General features: G+C 38.4%; 1 protein-coding gene across 1 annotated transcript in view; it reads right to left on the minus strand.

Moving 5' to 3' along the window:
* The window catches only part of TAB3 (TGF-beta activated kinase 1 (MAP3K7) binding protein 3), a 39428-nt gene extending 33021 nt beyond the window's left edge, over window positions 1-6407 (minus strand). The window contains exon 1 of the mRNA XM_026047297.1: window positions 6375-6407. The gene's annotated coding sequence lies outside the window, so the exon portion shown is untranslated. The remainder of the gene's footprint in view (window positions 1-6374) is intronic.
* Window positions 6408-17467: the final 11060 nt, after the last annotated feature.

A 17467-nucleotide genomic window follows, 5' to 3' on the forward strand; every position in this document is an offset into this window, starting at 1 on the left:
GGAGATCTCTCAATGTCAGCATTAGCAGAGAGACAGAGAGATGTCACCCAGTTAATGGTAATAAAAGCACCAAGGCTTGCTCCAGGTTTGCCAAGCATAAGTTTATTTTTTGCTTTTGCGTAACTCAAAGCTGTCCTCTACAGAAGCTCCTATTTTATCCACTCAGAGACCTTTTCCTCCTAGATGGAAAAATTCTTTTGAACACTTCCTTGATTGACTTCTTTGCCACCTCCCAGCTTTTCTTTTAAATATATACATATCTATATAGATATATACACACACACAAACATCTTCTACTATATATGCTTATGCATATATATAGAACTATATTCTATTAAATATACCTATTATATCTGTACTAAATACACTAGATATAATAAATATATATAATGTATTGTAGAATAATAGTATTTATAATAGTATCTCTATATTAGCATCTATATATTATATAAATATTAGTAGAAGGTCAGTCCTAAAGAGTGATCAATAAAGCTGATATCATTTAAGTCTTCTTTAGGGCTAAGGATACCTTCAGCCTCATTTATTTTAACTGAAATCTGGAAAGAAAACATTGGAAGGCAGAAGAACACCTACCTGATTGAAATTTTCTTTAAAAGAATTATTTACTGTATCCAGCAAAACTTTCAGAAACACTGGTAAGGATACAGATTTAACCAAAGAGGATCTATACATGCTGTATATCAAAATACAACTGTAAACCTGTAGCTGTACAGCCATAAGGCGCTGTACACCTTATAGCTCTTTACCTTACTAGTTTTGCTATCTCCTATGGCCTTTCCTATCTCCTTTCTTTTAAATTGGATATCCAGTCCTCTCCAAGCTTATCACGAAGACATTAAACACAAATGACTGGACAGGACAGGGATTTCATCTCACTGTCCCTGGCTGCTAACAGAACTGCCCTTAACGGAAACAAGAGAAAGTGCAAAGCATTTATATCATTGTGAACTGTTACTTAAAAGCTCATAAGCTCACAAGACATGAAGCATTTGCTGGCCTACAGTGAGATTCATTAAAATGCCTGCAATGAACAYTGATGCATATCAAAATGTAAAGTAAACAAACTTTTACAACTGCACTTTCACAATGTTGTTATAAAAGCAGGAAACATAGAAAAAATTCAGAATAAAGTTCCTGTTATCACAGGCTGTTCACCTGAAGCTTTCTGACGAATTGCAAAACTTAAAAGCAGACAAAAAATGTTTTGTTTTAAAATCTAAATTTAGCAATTCTACAACCACTATAATCAAATCAGTACACTGCTGATTCACCTAGCAACTAAAAAAAAAAAAAAACCTGTACCAGGAAAGGTCCACCGTGGAATGCACCAGAAAACAATAGAAAGTTTTTAACACTTTCAACTCAGCAACTGGAAGAAAGGTAATAAACTTCACCTAGCGAAGTTTCCTATAACTCATCTAGTAGAAAATTAATCCATTACCATTTTTGAACAAGCATAAAGTAACAGAGCAAAACTGTATAAAATCAATGCTTTGTCTTATTTGCACATGTCATTTTTGGTCTGGCATTAGCAGCATTGAAACATTAAATCCAGTGCCTGGCACTACTAACTATTTCTGTAAGTTGAATTTCATGAAAAACAAATTTAAAATCCCTTTCTAAACTTGCACAGAATCCACGTAAACAAAGAACAACATCCTTCACTTTTGAACTGTTACTGATCCCCTGACCAATGCTGAAAACCAAGGAGGATCCCTAACTCCTAAGTACCAGAAGGAAACATCTACAGCTTGAGTTAAGCCACAGCCTACAAGCTTTTTTTTTTTTTTTTTTTTTTCAATTACATTTGAAGATTTATACATAATGCAACAAATGCTATGATATACGTAGAATAAAAGAGATCTTTTGCCAGATATTTGCAAGCTATTTTCAGAAAACTAAGATGCTGTAAACTAGTACAATTTTTTCAAACAAATGAGACTTCAGGAAAAATACTTTAGAAGATAACCAAGAAAAGAATGAAACCTTCAATTTGCAACTAGATTAAACTAATAGCACTGCTGCGATCTTACCATCAAATTTGAAACAATCATCACTGAAAACAGTTTAGAAAAGTATCCATATTTTTCTTGCTACAATATCCAAAACAAATACTGGTAGAATTATTTCCCCCCTCCTCTCTCCTGAAAGTAAGCATGGATTGAGCACGATTTCACAGGAATTATGCCAGTTATCAAGTTAATATACATTTTTAGTGGATATGCAATTTGATTTGAAAGCAATCGTTTTGCTAAATGTTATTAAGTGTGGAATAGGATTGATTAAATAAAACCTGCTAAGGAGCGTTTTTTTAAAAAAAAAATCTTAATTTTCCATCAGTAAGTCCACAGGTAGGAAAAATATTCTTAAAGTATGTTGGTTAGGGTACTGAACACTATTATAATAAAATAAATTTAACTCTAGTCTGTAGCTTCACCATGTGGCTTATAAACACATTTTCCTCTTTTCAGAGGTTGCAAAGGGCAAATAATTTTTTTCTACTATAGAGTTATATGACAAAATCTAATAATATATTGAAGATGACTTTTTAAATAGCACTATTTTAAATACAGTTGCTGAATAAAATAAAGCCTACCTGCAATCCAAGAAGCATGCTGCTTAAGAACACAAAACTATACATAAACTTAATGAAGATAAAAAAAAAAATGCAGCATAAAAGAGAAAAAATCTGTTGGCCATTGTGAAACACGACTTGAAGGGGGAAAACCATTCAAATTAATAATCAACCAAATGCATGAATACTGAAAAGTCAGTTCAATCCTGACATGAAACACGCACATGATATTAACTCACTGTCCATCCTGAACTACACACTTTATTGGCAGCATTCTAACTTTGCCTCAGCACCATACTACATACTGAATTTTGCAAGGTATAGTTCAGTTTCTCCTACTAATAGAGAGGCCTTGGTGATGCTTTTATGGTATACAAGAGACTCATATGTCCACTACAGTGCCATCTTTTAAGTACTGACCAACACAGAGTGGGAGTAGCTGACAACCCATCCATCTCATACAGACTAAGAAATCAGAAGGGATAATCAGTACCATTGACCCTGCTAAAAGGGAAGTACCTGGTCTGACTTGTGTCTTTTGTCTAAAACTAGAGACACATATTTGCATAACACTGCTAGCGTAATTCGGAAGCCTTTCAAAGGACAGCTGTGATACAATAATGTTTGGCAGAATACAAGCACCTGCTCTGGAAATGTTCTGAACCAACATGTCCAACCCTTGCGTAAATGAGACTAAACTTTAAGTAAGAATACCTAAACTCTCATCTTTCCATCTAAAAATAATGCTTTAAACATATGAAGTGGACTGCAACATCACTGTACATTCCATTCCAACAAAATGATCTAAAGATTAACATGGCTAACTTTAAACAGAGTTTAGTCTATTACATCCACAGTGAAATAATAAGTACATTATGCAGACCGCTGCAGGACAGCAAACAAGAAAAAAAAATCAGAAAGTTTGATGTGATTTAAAAGTAACATCCCAATATCAGTATGCTGTGCTAATCAATACTCCCAATTTCCAATATTTTCTGTTTGTGTAAAGAGAGGGACCAAAAAAAAAAAAAATCAGAAAACCACAAGGCACAGTGGATAGCTCTGCTTTATGAGCTTCAAAATACCTGCATTCAACAGCTGTCCACAAGGTTCTTATGAAAAAGTCTGAGGCTGTATACAAACTCTCCATTAGTTTCATTCTGTTACCTGCCTTTTAAACGTCTCAAGTAACAAAAAATTGAAGTATTTTACTACATACATCTTTATTATATGTGTGCACACACCAGACATCACACTTTTCAGACTCACTGCAGTGATTAAGAGTGCCTATACAATATTCTTCAAGTAAAATGTGTCCTACTGTACTTAAGTCAGATGACTAAGCATATAGATTGAATGCATTTCACTTTAATCAAAATTTGTTGGATATAATCAATTCAGGATCACCACTAAAATATCTTTATTAAAAGTCTTTGATTCTCTTCTTTAAAGAGGTGCTAACAATGTAAAGACTTAAATTCTTATTCCATTTGATGCTAACACTTTTCTGAGAAGTAACAAAATAACTTCACAAGTTTTAGGCTTATTATGCACTGCACAGTACATATATAAAAACATAAACCTGACCCCAAATCCAGTATCTAAAATCTATAGATGTTACCCGACTCTTGATGTAATTGACCAAGAATATTTTCCCCAAGCCATGCTTTAGGGTTAGCCACGAAACTTCAAAGTAACTACAAAATGAATAATCACAAGATTAAAGTGAATAAAAGTGTCTACAGGCCAATGAGACCAAAAGCTTTATTTCATTCAAGCACTATATGGATTTGGGGTTTTTGTTTGTTTGTTTGCTTTTTGCCTTTTTTTTTTTTTTTTTTGTGTGTGTGTGTGTGTGCGTGCGTGTGTGGAGGCAGGAATAGGAAAGCTATTACTGCAAAACATTGAGAATTATATTAATGCATCCTCCTGGACAAACTCAAAGGAATAATTTATAACTAAAAATTGTTACTCTGCACYTCAAAGGAGAGAGCACAGATATCACCAAGCTATGCATTGGAGAAAAATGGGGAATAGTATCAACTTGTCTTCCTTGAAATGAAGATTCATGAAAGAAGAAAGGAATCTAGAAAGCAACGTGAAAGAATGGGCACAGACCTCACAGTGCTCTCATTACAGCTAGCACTTACAGTAAAGTTTATGACCCAAACTAGATAAAAATAAATAAGCAAAGTTGCAGTTCATAACCTCCATCCATAACGTCCATCATTTCTTTCCATTCCATTGTACCTAAAACAAAGATTTAAAGGCAGACTGAAATTCTGATTTTACTGCCTTTTACCAGGAGATATAAAAACTCTGATAATAATTTKATGGGCGGTTTTATGACAGTCAATGCATACATTGATATAGGCTGCTGTACCATTCTTCAGATTGCTGCTGTCAATGGACACAGGCCAGGATGAAGAGCAGACTTTAAAAATAAAATATTTCACAATGTTTGTTAAGAATCATGTTCCTTTCTCACTAGTAAGAGGAAATGAATTCAACATTTCTTCTTTTTACATGAAATAMGTCAACTTAAAATATACTGGGGGGGGAGGAAGGAATGCTATTCTCACAGAACTGAAAAGCAAAATCAAAGCTGTCAGAAGAGATGTTGACCTTTGATCACCTCACTAAATCCTCTCAAAACAAAACAGATCAAGCAGACCTGTTACAGAACACAAGCCTGTAAACTTCCTACTCAATTTCACAGTCGTGATCATCAGCACTAAAAATAATGGACCTCCCCATCAATAAATCATCAAGAAAGTTTAGCCTATTTGCTCTCAGTACTTATTTAGAATGGAAGAAGAGAGAAAAACTACTGTAATATTTCAAACTGATGAATCTTAAAATGCTATAAATGCATCACAGAGTGTTATCTTTTTAGCTGAATTTTAAGGCAGAAAAAAATACACTATATATTAAAAGCTTATTAACAGCATCTTGAAACCAGTTAACATTTAAACTTCAAAGGCAACTTATGCATACACAGACCTATTTGAATGCAGTGCCTTTTCTTATGTTTTGCCACATGTCCCCATCTGGCAAAACTGGGCTGTACCATGTTTTTGGCACCAGGGATCCTCTAAAGTATAGTTACTCCCAAGCCATTAAGCAACTGCCTTTCCTCCCTTTGTTTTCTCCTTGCTAAAGCAAAGGAGAGCCAATATTAGACTACAAATCATCCCTGAACGAAGGGAAAAAAAAGCACCAGCCACACAGCAAAATAACATACTGAAGCAGCGGGATGCCATAGAGTAGCATCCTTCTACTATAAGCATCTATTTCAAAATGAAACAAAATGATTAATCACAGAAATACATTTTTTTTCCCTCAGAACAGATGACATAAACAGACAAGATGACAAATTGAGGACAAGACCCTGGACAGGGCATAACTAAGGCCTAGCCACCTCTGGGTGCCAAAGCACAGCAGCATCAGCATCATATTGCAGTCAACACGTCCAGATGGCAGGGGCAACTCTTGCTCGTTTTGACCCGCACTTCCCACATTGGGAACAACGAAACGGGTGTCTGCGGCCCAGCGCGGGAACCCCCCGCTCCAAGCACGCAGCCCCGACAGCTCCGCAGAGCAGAGCCCGAAGTTTCCCCGTGCGCTCGCTGCGTGGGCGGGCGGCAGCACCACGCGAGCCGGATCCACACGGGCTCCCTCCCCTCCCCACGGCGCTGCCCGCTCCCCGCACCGACACCAGGGCAGCGCCGGCGCCGCTCCCAACCTCCCGGCCCGGGTGACGGTTCCGCCCGCTCACCGTGCTGCGCGAGGGCCTCTGCTCCAGCGGCGGCGGCTGCATCGCCCGCCCGCCTCGGCCCCGGGGCCTGCGGCGGGGCGACCGTTACGGGGCGCGGGGCGACCGTTGCGGCGGGGGAGGGGCGGGGCCCCCCAGGTGCGGCCGCGCGCCGAGGGGAGCGGAGGGGGAGGGGAGGGGGCGTCTCCGGGTGCCGGCGAGGGGGGGAGGGGGCCGCAAGGCGCTTCCGGGATGGGCCCCGGCTGAGGCCGCGAGCCGCGCGGCGCGGGGAGGGGCTGCCCTGCGCCCGCCCGCCACCAACATGGCGCCGCCCGCGCCGCGCCTCTCGCGAGACTTGGGAGGGGGATTTGAACGTGCGCGGTAAAAAACGGCCGCTGGAGAAGGGTGGGGGACGAGAGAGAGGGGGTTTGGGTTTTGTCTTTCTTTCTTCTTCTCCGCATGGAATCTTTGTGTGTCGTTTTCCAATAAAGTGTGTGGACTTGAAGTCTAAATAATACAGCCCTTAGTGACACAACAGGGGATAAATGCCAGCATGAAAATGCCCACAAGCTGCACTCCTACGTTAAACTCGACCCACATTAACCTCTCACCATACTAAGCTGTTCCAAATAATGTCACCTCTCTGCTCTCAGCACACTTGSACAGGCGGGACCAGCTCGGCCTGCTCCTCGGCGCCGGAGGAGGCTCAAATCCCCTTCCCGCGGCGGAGCGCTCCAGGGGGCTGCGTGTGCTTAGTGTCCCATCCACACACCAGGCCTTGGATTGGTGTCAAGTTCCGCTCTTTGGATGCCTCTCTAAACTGTTCCACAGTGTCTCCTTCAGAGGGATAAAGGTGCAGWTTGGCGTTTTGCATTTTTGTTTTCCTTCAAATGCTGTTGTATGTTTAGTAGCATCTGCCATGCATGTATTATTTTTCATCCTACCTCCAAAAGCGGCAGAAACACAGTGTTGCAATAAACTTAGTAATAAACTTAACAARCTGTGAACTTAATAAAAGCAGATGTAGAGGTGCTGTAACCACCTTGTAAAGATGTGGGAGATGCAGGGGAAAGGCTTAGAAAGGTCGCGTGCCTTGTATTGCTCCTACTAAATCTTCATATCGTCTTCCATATAGACCTTGGCCTCCCATGTCAAAGATTCCTCTGAATAAAATAAAGTTTGTTAAGGATTCTTGTCCCAACATCTGAAACAAATCAATCCCAACAAGTGTTCTGGAATAAGATGTAAAGCTAGAAGACATCATATTAGTGTGGCAGTGCTGTTAGGCAACAAAGACCAGTTCTTKTCCTGTGTTTGGAATTAATATCAGGCTCCCAAAGTGCACACTGGTAATTTGCAAAGTGTAATTTGCAAATACAGATGGGTGCCTTCTGAACCAATAAATGTTTTCAGAAAAAAAAAATATTTTTTTTTCTGATCTCTCACTTTCCTAAAATGTAAGAAGCAGAGCTTTGCCRTAGCTGCTGATCCTTATCACGTTACAGGCAGTGCTAGTATGCTTAATCCAAGGAAAAGAGACTCCATTCCCTGGATCTTACATCCTATCACTGGCTGCTATAGTTGTGTGTATGGATTGTTGTCTAGCCACTGTCTTAACTCATTGWCTTTCAGATCTTCCAAGATAACATCCGAGTCAAACATTTTCACCACTGTTTCTCACTGCCCGTCTCTAAACCCCACACTGCAGCTCCAGGGTGCCCTGATGTGTTTTAGTATCATCTTTGTCATCTGCCTTTAGCCAGTCATAGGTCTTGAGGGCACAATTATGCTACTGGCAAATTTATCAGTCCTGAAACTTAATGAGTAATCATAGCTGAGAYGGTGCTTTGCTCAAGAATTCGGAAAAAAAAAACCCTCTAAAGGGGTATTAGGTGCCTGATTACCCTAGAAATCATGCGTGTTTTGTTGTAGATATTTCAACTTTGCTGAACACATATCTACAAAGAGTTTGTTTTGTTGCTAATCAAATTGCTCTGTCTTCTCTTATTCGTATAACAACTAAAAGAATTGATTATACAGAAAAGTAATGCCTGGTCAGTGTTTGATGTATTTTTAGCTGCTGCTAATGGGATTTAGCAGCTGGAAACAAGGAGAGTTGGTGCTACATAATCAAGACAGTATTCCAGCAGCTGTTTAAGAAGCAGAGTATCAGTGCCATGATTTTTTCTTTTTTTCTAATATTTAAAAGATGCAATATATACTATTTAAAAATAGAGAAATAGAATTATTAAAACAGCAACTCAAAGTAGAATGAGATTCATTATTAATCCAGTTCTGAAAGAACTTCTAGATGAAAATTGCATCCTTTTTAAAAAAAAAGTAGTGCGTATCTTAATGCTTAATACCCATCTTTGAAAGGCCTTAAGTTCCTATTTCAGTTCCACAGAACACTCCTTCTTAAGTAAAATAAAAATGTTCTGCCTCCTTTTTTTTTCTCTTTATGAACAGCAACCTAAGAAACTCATTTTCCTATTTTGGGATAAAGGCAATTTTCTGCCTGCTTGTGCCTACAAATTGTAGCCAGAAAAGGATCTGGATAAAGTGCTGCTGTAATATTCCACATTTATTTTATCTGAATAGTATCTATGCGGAATTAGTTCTGTTTACAAATCTGAAAGAGTGGATTTTTTTTAATATAAGCACTGAAACTGCATCTTGAAATTAAAAATCAAAATGATTTTTTTCTCCGTCTTACATCATGATCAGTAGTGTGCATTTTGTCACTGAGACAAACTAATGACCTATCTGATTACACTCAAGCAGGTGAATGAATTGGTTATATTTTAACTTACACTACCACTCAAAAAGAAGTATCTTCTTCTGTCTTTTTGCAATTGAAGTAGTAGTCATTATAAAAAAATAAAAACAAAAAAAAAAAAAAAAAAAACCTAAAAAGTCTAGAGTAAGGAAGTATTGTTTTTCATTTTCATATGAAAGGAAATTGCCTTGGAATGAAATCCAAACCAAGTCATCTGTAGGCCAGTTATATGTCATGTTAGTGTCAAATCCTACTGATTGTTGTGATAGTTTACATACATACAAGAAGCTGCAGACTCAAGTATCTAACCAGCATATAGAAACGGACCTATACAATTAAATAAAGAACTATAGTCTTTGTATAAGTCAATTTAAAGTTCTCAAACCATCTAGCTACTGTTAAAAAAAAAAATGCCATTAATTTGTAAGGTCACCTCACTTCTGTTTTCCATTACATATTAAGGAATATGACCTTGACCTTTACTGGCTCTAACGTTTCTCATAGGATTGAATTTACTAAAAACAATGCATAGAACTAAATTATTCTAAACTCCTAATTTTTTTTAATCTTTATTAACCTGAACACAGGCATCACCTTTGCAATTTTCCTTTTGCAGGAAGGCTATTCTGACTCTAACACATGCTCTAATWACTTTCCCATGTCAAATTTGCAGCAGCCATATGACTTTGAGAGGACAGTAGAAAATGTTTATTTTAGCAGAYATCACGGATCAATACTCTCATCATTTCAAAATGAAGATCATCTTGAATTTTTTTAAAAGTAACAGCAATACTAAAGTGGAAAAAACAGAACCAGTCTGTGGCAAAATGGAGAAGAGTCATGTGAACACTCAAAAATCTTCATGTAGATGTGAGCACTCAAAAATGTTTTACTTCATTGTGATGTAGAGACCCTTCCCTAAGTTAGGTAGCGCAAATGAAAGCAAATGCCCTTTGACAGCCCTTGTCGGGGGCTGGCTTTCCATTCCGCACCCTTGGGTGTAACTCCATGYCCACACGGATGGACGTGCAGACGGGATTATCCTTTGCTGTGCTCTGTCGTGCGCCTCCGCTGTCCCCGGCGTGGAGCCCCAGGGCTGCTGCCATGGCAGTGCCGGAAAAGCTTCCAAGGTCTCCCTTTGTGCGCTCCACYGCCGCAGCTCATTCCCAGGGCGGCGCGGAAGCGGCGTCAGGACTGGGCTGCTGCTCGGAGCGCGGTCCTTTGCCACAGAGCGCACACTGCAAACAACTGTAGGACCAGGGCCAGCAGGCACTTTTTTTTTTTTTTTTTTTGGCTTTGATTCTTGTTTGCAAAAAACGCCATAGAACAGTCCCTATTCTGGTCTTTGCAGTTTTTGTAATTAAGTTTGTGCTGTTTTACAGATCATTAGGCTGTGAATTGGAGGAACTAGGCTCTGCACAAGCACAGCTTCCTCACAGGCACGCTTGGAAACATATGAGAAACTTGAAGCGTTCCTTTGTAGAGTCTTCTACAGCTGGCACAGCCTCAGTGTAATTGTTGTCACGAGAGCTACTTGGTTCTGGAAGAGGGATGAAACAAGCCAGTAAGAGCACATATATAATAAGTGYAGTAACTTAGTATTGTAGTGTGTATATAAGTGTATATAAGTGTAGTATTTTCTGAATGTTTGAAAGGACATGTATATATATAGGACGAATGAACTAGAATTAAAACTTAAAAACATACTTGTATATGTATGCATTTATGACCATGCATTTTTACTATAGAGCCGAAAGGATTTAATGGTTCAATTCAAAGAAGATTAGCGATTTTCTTTTCTTTTTAAACCTACATGAAGTCTGTATTTGTCCTTTGGGTAATATCTATAATTGATTCCTTTGGGAGTATTTTTTATTACAACTAAATTTGGTGCACTAGTGAATTCCAATTTCTAAATATCTAAACAGTTTCCCCACAGTAGAGGTATTATTAGTCATTAAGTTAATGATATTATTTAYTCCTTGTGTGCTAGTCCTGTTCTGAGGAACCACTCTATTCTATAAAGTTAGCTGTCTCTTTTTTTTTATCTTTGATATAAGCAGTGGACTAAATGTCTGCCAAGCTCATTTTACCATTTGTGTTATACAGGAGTACCTAGACTGGTGAATAGGTGTTTTGTTAAACTGTAGGTAGAAGCTTTTGAAATTCTTATGGCTAAAAGAGCTTACAATTGCACTGTCTGATAAATGAAGAGAGCTTATGTTTTTCTTGACTTTATGTAAGGATGCTTTTGTGGATTGCAGTCCATTCAAGATTTGAGTAACATCTTTTACTATTTTTTCCTGCAGTCAGATCTGGTTGTGTCAGAGTGACACTTCCATCTTGCAGACTTTTCACTGAGGTGCGACATTTACACGGGCACTGAACGGMCTGCCTGTCTAAACTCATCATCAAACTCTGCCAGTCACCCACTCGTTGCTCTGTGTCAGTTTATCCTGCGAACACTAACACCGGCAGGTAACATTATCACAGCAGGTATGATTGCAAGTAAGACGGGTCAAAACAACTGAGTCAGAAAAATCTAATCTCTAGAAATGAAAATCTAGTCCTTATGGAAAGGTATAAGAGTTATCTGCAATGTATAGAATGTGTTATTGCCTCAGGATCAAGTGCTACTTATATTCTTTTTCTCTTGTGTTTCTACTCACATGGATCAAGCAAGAGAAACCTAAGCAATGTTACAATTTTGTTTGAGAGGGGAGGAATAGTCTGTGATGCAAATACTCCTTTTTGGTGTCTGTCATTATATTCTTGGTAAGGTATGCAAAGTGTACTAGAAAATTATTTTCAAAACATAATATATAGTAAGTTACAACCATGCTGCAGAAGATGAATAAAAACACAAATACATACATAAGGATTGGGGGGGTGGTTCTTGTTAATGAAAATATAAAATTTCTCCCTCTGTGATCATTTTGATTGTCTTTTATAATCTGTTATGGAACCTACTAATTTCTTCCTTATTAAAATATTTTATGGCAGCAGTAAGTATTCTAGAGGGCAGTAGATCTGAAAAAAAATACTGTTAGCATTCAGTCATTTATTCATAATTAAATAGTTTAAGAGGAGATAGATTCCATTTTATGATGACCTTTCTACTACCAAATAACACCTTACAGCCAGAGTAAGTCCATAAGTCCAGGTAATTACCACCTGGAGAGGCAAGGGGGAATTCCTGAGGAGCACTAGGTGTCCAGGAAGAGTTGAGGCTAAGGTGGCTTTTATTTTAAATCCTTGCTTGTGCTGCAGCAGTTTATTAAAATAGTTCTCTCAGTTCCCAAGCAGCTAACCCTTAACTCTGAAGACACCTACAACATCATATTTCCAATATCCCACCTCAGGGAAATAATCAGTTAAGTATCAAACTCCCAGTAGCCTGTGATATCTGTCAATATAGCAAATACCTGAATAGAATCCAATTTGAGAGCAGAGCACGAGTGTTGGGAGCTCTCAAGGACTGTGTGCACGATATGACCTCCATGCTTATTACTGAGTCTTTCTGCAGCCTTTAACGCTGTGTGCTAGTGTGTTAACAACACACTAGCATTTTTACTTATAAGCTTCTCATGTAGAGCTTCCCAGAGTTGTACCAGGTCATATTGTATTTGACTTGTTAATAAATTTGTATACTGCCTCACATTAACTTTCAAATGGGATTTGTTTCATCTCCCACTGATTGAAAAACATTGTCCCTTCTTTCTGCTTGAGGGTGTGATCCAGGTTAGCGGCTGCTGCCGTCGCCTCCAATATAGTTTATGATAGCTGAGGTGAAACATAGAGAAAGGTGGTGCAGAAGTCATCCTCACTGCTTCACAGATCTGCTCCTCTGCCCACTCTGTCCATTTCCTGCTACTGGACGTTCCTGAGTCTTTAAAGCAATTAATAAATGAAGCTGCTCTTCCTACAGGCCTCYGTGAGTCTGTTTTGACATGTGGATCACTGGCAACTGGGAAAAGCTGGTTACAGGACCTAATATAAAGCATATGAAAGCTAGAATACAAAATTCTGCTGATGCCAGAGGCAATATATACAGATGAATATTGAATGTTATCATTTTTAGGAAATACTACATCTTCTCAGATCTAGGCTTCATTTTTCTCCCTAATAAAAAATAAAACAAAGAATTTAAGAACATTTTAACTGCTGTCAGTATAGCATAGAAGACTCAGAATTTATAGAATTGGACAACTATTCCAAAATTCACAGCTTAGATGCACATGTACATGAACTGTTCAAGACAGTTCAACCTCACAAATTCTTCTCTAGATAGTTTCGCAAAGTGCAGAAGCAGGTTCTCCTTAACCCACTGTCAGGTGGTCCAGGAATAGGAGCACCCAAAAGAAAGGAAAGAGGATTGCAGCAATTCTCTTGAGTTGTTCCCAAGCAAGATTATGGCAAGTGGTTACCTTTAGGTTAGTGGTTTGAAAAGCTAAGCCAAGTTAATGGAGAAAACAAGTGAATACTGAACATCAGAGACATAATTCAGGAAAGCAGTATCTTTTAAATAACCTTTTTTAACTGACATGCAGTTTTCCACTTGGCAAAATGTTTTTTCCAAGCAATCTGTTTTCCCTTGTGTCAAAGTTTGTGCCAATGCTATAGTAAAAATTAAAAAGAATGAGAATGCTTAATATTGCACTGGAATTAATGAAGAAGAATATGAAGAATATTCCTTACCTCAGAGAAATGTTATTAGGAAAACAAATGGAACAGTAAACAAATTAGAGTGAATAGTTCACTCAATGTCATTAATGACATGATTGCTGTTTTTCTTCAGCCATCCCTGCTTTCAGTTGGATGTAAAATGAGGCTGTTAGTTATTTCCAAACACAGATACCAGTGTATTGTTAATATGCATTTCTACATAGGTTTTAAATGATTCTACATGACTATAAAACACAAAAGAATGTTTTAACATATGTTACATTTTTCACATTACAAAGTAATTGATGGCAGTGCCATTGAAGATTATGCTTTAAAGGGACTACAGGTATGGACTTTTTGTTTGCTAGGAAGTCCATTTATGCCTTTGAAAACGTACCTTGAGCTCTATAATAACTGGAATTATATTACTTTGAAACACGGACTCCACTCTACCACTGGCACTGAAGTAATATTTTGTCCAGTTTCAAGAGAGTTTTTTTCATTCAGTTTTACAATCATCAGAAAGTAGAGTGAAGTTTAAAGAACAAACTTTGACAGATATAACCATTCTGAACAGGATAAACCGGCAAAGAAATTTTAAATTAAAAAATCTGAAGAGAGAAGACTTGAGCTGAAACCTATGTTTTCAAAATACGAGGCTCTCAAAACTTACCCTATTTGTGAGTTATAGAGTACAAACATTCATAAATAGCTGCATTTCAATTTGCCTTGCCTTTCAAGTGACTTACAGAGGGCCAGACATTTGCTAATGTGCAAGTCAAGGCAAAATTATTTGTGCTTACTTTGGCGCAGAAGCTACTCCTCCTGCATCGTTTGCCTGGGAAGGCAGCCAGCTGCAAAGTGTGGACAAAACTCCCCTAGACTTCCCTCCACGGAGAGCCTGCAGGACTCCTGGCCCTCTGCTTCTCTGAGCAGCAGCACCATAAATCTTCTGGGAGCCACCGGCAGAGGGGAGGCAGGCTAGTTTTCCTCTCTTCTATTTCCTACCCCTTTGCAGTCTTTCAGCCAGCAGATGTGTCGGCCAAGGTTTACATGGAGCTGGTGTAGTTCCAGCAGTGAATTTGCACTGTYGAATCCTGCCAGCCCTGCAGCTTCACCGAGACAAAAATGTTCCTGAAGTCAATAAGCTTGCAAGGACTTGCAGAAGCAGAGTGATGTGGTGTTGGTTGTGCTTAAGAATGAAGCAAAGAAAATGAAAAGAGTAATTTTTAATTCTAAATATAGAAAAATAGTATTTCAGTCTAATATCTTTTTTCATATGTGTAACTTTCTCCAAGCTCTTCTTTCCTTTCTTTTTTTTTTTTGCTGTATTTTATTTTCATCTGTTTCACCTTTGATCATTGATATTTTCTATAGTACCCTGTTATCATTGTATAGAAAAACCCCCATTCTGCATGAACTCTTGCTCCTGCACGGTTCTTGCTGGTTTCTCTGAGGCTCCAGCATCTCACAAAGTTTTACTAGGCCCCAGTTGCTGTTGTTGTTGCTTTCTTCTGCAACTATTTCTAAGATGAATATAAACGTTTAATAATGTTGATGTCTACCACCRGCTGTAGAAATGCTCCAACACTAAGAAATTTGTTTGCATGTAGGCACTTATTTTTCTTTGCCTTGGATATCTGATAGTTTACAAACATGAAGAGCAGGGCCAAAGTGTATATAGAACACTGACTTGGAATAACTGGAATTTTATCCTCATTTTTTCACTGGCAGAAGAGGCTTTTTCTTTCAGTAGTATGATAAATAACCACCTCAGTTATATCTCTGCAACTTGAGTGACACCAGAGCATTCATTATGTATGTAACTGAGTCTAGAAGWTAGCCTAGAAATGGTGAGGCAGTTTGAATTTTGTCATACACATTATTTTGCCAATAAAGTTAAAATATAACTATTCTGAAACATTTTCTCACCAAGATGCAAAACACCTCTGTTTTGCTGTCCGAATGCTTCTTCAAAACAGATCATTTGGCTCATATTCTGTAATTGTTTCCTAGAAAATAAATAGCAGAAACATTTTTCCTACCTGATATTCCATTTGCTCGTCCGCTCCAAAGTATTTTGAGTCTATAATTGACACTGCATGATTAGAAGCACGTTTATTCTGTGTTATTATGCAGCCTTTAATTTTTCAGTCATATAATTTTTCATAGTTTGCATGCATTGCAGCATTCTTTGAGAGCCCTTTGCTCACTGAAAGCCTTACATAGGATTTAGAAAATGCCCTATCCTTCAGGTTTAACCTCCTGTGCAGCAACACAGCTGATGGAGTTAGATAACACACCTAAGGGGAGCATTGCTTCCTATCAAAAGGAAACATTTGCTGAAGACGGAGGTATCTGCTACACCCCATATCTTTTTCTCACAGCTTTACCAAAAACACAKCATATTCACAGTCAAACTTTCCACATTCTGGGATTCTGCAAATTCTCCATGAAAACTTGCATCCTACTCCCACTGCCAAGCTAGGGGCCTGCATGTTTCTAAAACTGAATGCAGGATTCTGCTTTGCAGTATTAGCTTTGAAGTGACGAACAGGCCCTGTACGCTGAAAGCATTTAAGCACGTATTGTACGAAGAACTTGCATTTGCTCATTTTTTTGAAAGCAAATGTGTTTTATGAACACACTGTTTAGAACTCAGTAATCATTTTCTGGTATTAGGTAAGGTGAACACAGGCAAAAAGTAGTTAATAAGTTAACAGTTCTGCTTTTATGTCATCTGCACGTTTTCTTTTTAACAGATATATTGCTAGTAAGAACTTATTTCCTAAGTGAACATCCCCTTTGTTAACAGTTTTAATTCAAGTCATGTAGAATAATGGCCATATTCTGTATTTAGTTTCACATGAGGCTTCAGCAGAGAATTAGGTGGGGAAAAGTAATTTCATGCTCTCACTGCGCTCTCTGAATTCTGGGCTTGATCAGGTCTGTTTGCTTCAGGCCAAAGAGCCCAGGGGTTTGAAGTCATAACTATATAAAATTCAGGGTCCATGTAAGAAGAAATAAAACTCAACAAAGCTTGGCACTGCTGTGAAATGATTTTATGAAGGGGCCAAAAATCACCTTTGGTTATAGGTTATAGTTCTGATACCTCACTGAAGTGAACGGTGTTGCCTGGAAGGGGCACGCAGGACAATTCCCCATGCTTTTGATGCTCACAGATCATTTTGGTAAACCTTATTCTTCCCAGCTTCACTCAATTTTTCTTTAAGAGAGGCCTTAGTAGATGAATCTAGTGCTGTGCTCTCTCTGTGTTTATCCTGAGGTCTATTTCTCTCTGATTTAGGGACTCTGTGAATTTATTTTTTTCTCTCCACTACAGAAAGTTCACTGGAATGTGTAGTGAAGTAATTGCATTTATACCACAGCTTTTATACCACAGCTAAACCTTTCCTTGTTTCTGCTGCAACGTTACTTCCCCCCACATAACTTTTTCTTCTGTCTTCCTTCTAATTCACCATGTCTTAACAACAAACAAACAAATAAGCAAACAAAAACAGTCAAGGAAGTATAGAGGAGGATTAAGAGAAACAGTAGCCATGAAATAAGTCAGGTTTCCATTAGAAAGGAAGGGGATGAAATGGCACCATTCAACGTATTGTTAGAGTGCCATCTCTCATAGAAATGCTAAATATTGAGGGAGGGAGAGAGG

This window comes from Nothoprocta perdicaria, unplaced genomic scaffold, assembly GCF_003342845.1.
Source record: "Nothoprocta perdicaria isolate Ctin4 unplaced genomic scaffold, notPer1 scaffold_49, whole genome shotgun sequence".
NCBI classification, from domain to species: Eukaryota; Metazoa; Chordata; class Aves; order Tinamiformes; family Tinamidae; genus Nothoprocta; species Nothoprocta perdicaria.